Source organism: Babylonia areolata, chromosome 8, assembly GCF_041734735.1.
Source record: "Babylonia areolata isolate BAREFJ2019XMU chromosome 8, ASM4173473v1, whole genome shotgun sequence".
NCBI lineage: Eukaryota > Metazoa > Mollusca > Gastropoda > Neogastropoda > Buccinidae > Babylonia > Babylonia areolata.
Window position 1 is genome coordinate 40,615,941 of NC_134883.1, and position 5,000 is coordinate 40,620,940.

Sequence of the window (5,000 nt, forward strand, 5' to 3'; positions counted from 1 at the left end):
GGCTACGGTAAAAGCTTTCGACTCATCCATTGTGGGAGCACAGCTGGAGGGAAGCTGTTTGGGTGACAGTGACACCACAGGTAGCTGAACAACTTCAAAGAAGGTGATTATTACTACCCTCAACCCCCCCCCCCCCCATGCCCCCCAACCCCGACCCCCACTTTTGATTGAACAACAGGGTGTAATTTATCATCATTGTTACACTTACACATGGATGGGCACACAGTATTCCGTTCTCCCTGTTTTGTTTCATGGACACAAGGGTGTAATTATTTGTGTGATATATCATTTTTATAGAGCGGTTGGTTCACAGAAAAACTATAGTCTATAGATGTATAGACAGATCAAAAGATAGATAGATAGATAGATTAGCAAATCAGAAAGTGGGTGAGGCGAGAATGTTTGGTTTGGAAATTATATATGATAGTGGAATGTGGTCCACGCTCACAAGGAAGACAGTTTGTCCAGGAAGATGTGTGAGGAAGTTGAGAAGCATCAGTTTTATACTTAGTTCTTGTAGTAAGTTGTTGTGTAATTATAGGTGCGATGCTTTATATGTATAAAATTATATATATATATATATATATATATATATATATATATATATAATGGATCACCCTCATCTCTCTCTCTCTCTCTCTCTCTCTGTCTCCTCATTCATTTCCTGTCATTCTCTCGACCAATGGATTCAGTGTCAAGTGCAACTGCATTAGGTCTGAACAATTTGAAACTGTGTGTGTGGTGTGTGTTTGTGTGTGTGTGTGTGTGTGTGTGTGTGTGTGTGTGTGTGTGTGTGTGTGTGTTTGTGTGTGTGTGTGTGTGTGTGTGTGAGTCAGGATTTTGTAAATGATTGCAGCAACCCAGCCTTTTTTCAATTTTTAATTTTTTAATTTGTTTGTTTTGCTTTGTTTTGTTTAATATCTTTGACATTTTGTTAGCTCAGCCATAATTTCCTGAATCTTCCCTGGGGCCAGAATATTATTTCACATTTTTGCCCCCACCCCCACCCCATCCACCTCACCATCCCTTTCCCCTCTTCCTCCATATTTCTCTGAATCAAAACACCAGAAAATAAACGATTGTAAATGATGATTATATATTTTTTTGTATGTGTGTGTGTGTGTGTGTGTGTTTTGTTTTTTTAGAACAAGAAATGGCCGATCATGATGATGATAAAACGACCCATGGGGTTTCGTTTTGAAGAAATCAATGCCGAAGGCTGATGAGGATGAGCTCTGATGACGTGTAATGATGTATTTGTTTTGAAGAGCTTTGGAATTGCGCTGCTGTTTGCGTTATTGTGCATTTAATGAGAGAGACAGGCAGATAGAGCAGTGTGCTTCATGAGAGAGAGAGAGAGAGAGTGTGTGTGTGTGTGTGTGAGAGAGAGAGAGAGAGAGAGAGAGAGAGAGAGATCGGGGCTCAGGCCCAGGTGCAGGCTCAGTCAGATGTTTCCGTGTGCTTCGGCCATAGACTTACATAATACACAAGGGGGTAGGGGAGTGGGGGACGGGGGGGCGGGGGGGTGGGGGGGGTGTCGAAATACATGTAATTTAACACTACTTTAAATGATAGAGGGATGTGGAGAGAGAGGGGGTGGGGGGTTGTGCAGGTGGGAGCAGTGGGTGGCAGGCGTTGAAGAACGAGAAAGAGCAACAGGAACGGAACAGGTGCGCGCCGTCGAGAGGATGGAATTAAGAACGCGTGGTGAGATCAGAGGGTGTACGTCGTTTTTCGGTTAGTTTCCATAGGAGCAGGGGACAGGTGTGTGTGTGTGTGCCCAGGGGAGAAGGGTTACGCTAGGTTCCGATGGTTTTCGGAACCTTGCATATATTTGGTTTCAGTCTGGAGAACAAACTACATCGGGTCTTTTGTTAAAATGTGATGAGAAACTGACTAGGGACAGCTGGACAGTACAAGGTCTTCAGATAATAGAGTATACATACATGTGTAATTTACGGGGCCTTCTTTTTCTGTTTTCATTTCATGGAAATTCCGAGTTGGTGGTGTCTAGCCCTTTGAACCCACCCCAACCCCCCAATTCCTCCCTCTTTTGCACGTATCCTCTTCATCTTCTTGCGCGAATTAAAGCACTCAAATTCTTTCTCGTATGAGCTGCACGTATCTTCATGTTATTTAATGATCATAAGTAAAAAAACCAAAAAAACTTCGTTTACTATATAGGGAGGGAGAAAGGTTGAAGGGGGAGGGGTGCGGGAGGGGGTACCGGGGGTGGGGGGTGGGGGGGGGGGGGGGATGAAAGCATGCAATGTAATCGCCCTTGGAGACGGGGAGTTTGCAGTGGGAGGGGGTGGGGAATGTGACTGTGAAAGCGCACGGGCAGGCATTAAAGTTGGCGCGAAGCAGGTTGTAAAATTCCTCCCGCTCCCTTTCTCCACTGGGGATGTTTTGGAGAGTGTGCTTGAGGAAGTGTGATGTGGAACGTCGGTCCTAAAGTGGCCGTGAACTGAAGCCTGAACTCGTTCAAAACCTTAACTATGATATTTCCTTCCTTCCTTTCTCCTTTCTTTCTTTCTTTCTTTCTTTCATTCCATCCACTGAGTAATTCAATCCTATCGTCCATTCTGTAGAACTAAAATTCACTTACTGGTATTTTTCCTCTTCCATATGCAAGCGTCGGGACTTTCAACGAAGTTATCTCCATCAGCCCATCCGAATTCCCAGATTTGGCTGACAGTATTATGGCGAACAGACTTTTTTTTAATTTTTATTTTATCAGTCTTGATTCAATCAGAATATATATATCTATCCCCTATAGGCCTACATCGTAATATTATGGCTGAGGTCGCTATTCAGACAACTCCATGGTATTTTCTGTAAACTTAAACTAGTTAAAGTGTTTAGTCATTTTACATTATTGGCTTATTGGAGCAATATTTGCATCGTCTTCGTGAAAATCGTTTTTTTTTTTCCCCTCCTTTGTTTTGTTACACTGTCTCCGGTTTAGCTGGCAACAAATGACTGCATGACACTGTTTCGAGAACAACAACAAAACAACAGCAAAAAAGCTTAACCATATACATTGTTTCTTCGGTGTGGAAAAAGACAATCTGATCTGCGTATTTGAGTAAACATGTGATTCAAACGTTTATATGCTCTAATGTGTTAAAGGTCTGGACTGTGTTGATATATATATATATATATATATATATATATATATTATTTTTATTTTTTTTTATTATTAAAAAAAAAATTAACTGGTTAGGAACCATGTCATGTTGGACAAACTCTGTGCTCCGTAAATAACAGAAAGCCGCTGTATTCATGAGCTTACGTTTCTCGAACAAACTATCTCGCCAAGTATTGCTGCAGTCGCGCTTCTCTCTCTCTCTCTCTCTCTCTCTCTCTCTCTCAGTGGATATTGTGAGCTGTTGGTCAAATTGTGGTAAAGGTCTTCACCCGATCGAGGTCGTCACGAGAAAGATGGCATTTTTCATAACAACACTTCTTGCATAAACTGAAAAGGCCATGCAGCAATGACTCATTCATTCACTGAAACTCCTGAATTGAAGAGAGAGAGAGAGAGAGAGAGGGGGGGGGGGACAGAGAGAGAGAGAGGGACAACTCCCAAGGTGAATTCCACCGTATTCAGCATGCGTGGCAAAGCAGCTTCCTCATGGCCAACCACATGCATAATTTATAATAAGATAGATGGTGGTGAATGAGAAGTTGAACATTAACGACCTATTAATTATACATCATTCGCCCTTTTAAAAGGTCACCTTGCTCTCTGCACTCTGCGGTCAAAGAGCTTCGTACAGGTACGTACTTATACCTGTCATCCCTTGAGGGATATGGGCCACCAACAGATATCTCGATAGTCCCCTATCCAGCACCATTGCATTTATTTTTTCTCTTGGTTAGGTCCATCTTCCTGGTGTGGTGTCTACTTGAGGTTCTCTTCTCCAGGTGTTTCACACTCAGTCTCTCTCTCTCTTTTCGTTCTCTTGGGGCCTCCACGTCAGGGTTTGTCTGTGGTGAGACTTGGCGCTGGTTTTCCGTGTGCAACTCCCACGTTCACTCGTGTACGAAATATAGTGGGCTTAGATTACGTACATGACTATTTCTGTGGGGGTGAATGCTGAGTCGTGTTATTTTCTTCTCTTTTTTTGGACATGGATTAAGGTGATGTTTAACGTGCGTATTTAGTCTTGTAGGCAAGGTCATATATGCACACAAAATGGGGTTCCGGAACGAGTAGGTCTGCACATCCATTGATCTTTAATAATTAACCCACCAGGTGCCGTGAACAGGGAGTCGAACCCAGGACCTCGAGATGGTTTTAACTAATCGGCTGTTTATTTGTGCCTTTTATATACCGCGCTGTGCCACGCTATTGTATCATTCATTTATTTATTTATGTATTTTCACTGCCTTTTGTTTACTGTGGTGGTGTGTCGTAGCTCTTCACTGTCTTCGGGCAGCACTTCCAAAAGCTTGACTCGCGTAACTGAGCGAGGTTTCAGCTGCTTTTCAAACGACGGACAGTTGCCTTGCATCTATGAACTTGCTCAGTTGAATTCAGCACCACACACACACAGCTCTCTGTAATCGCATAGAAAGTCTGTCGCTTTCTTCTTCAGATCCTCGAAGCGGATCCGATGCAGGGGGTAGATAACAGAATTGAACTTATACTTGATCCTATTGCCTGCAGGCAGAAACGCCTCCTCGCCCCAACCCTCCACCCCCCGCCCCCCTCTCACACACACACAATTTTGAAGCAACACCCCTTGCGTCCCATTTTTCATTCCCATCCTCCACAGCTCTCGTCGTTCGTCATTGACGTTTGGCTCGTGGGGGACTTTTAAATTTATTGAGGTTGAAATTTGTTCCAAACTTGTTCTGTGTCATCAAGTTGATTTTCTCTTTCTTCTTCTTGTTCTTCTTCTTCTTGTGGTGGGTGGGTTGGATCTGGGTGGAGGTGGGCCGAAGTATTAAAAAAAAAAGAAAAAAAAAAGCTTTCGTCTTGTTTTTTTTGT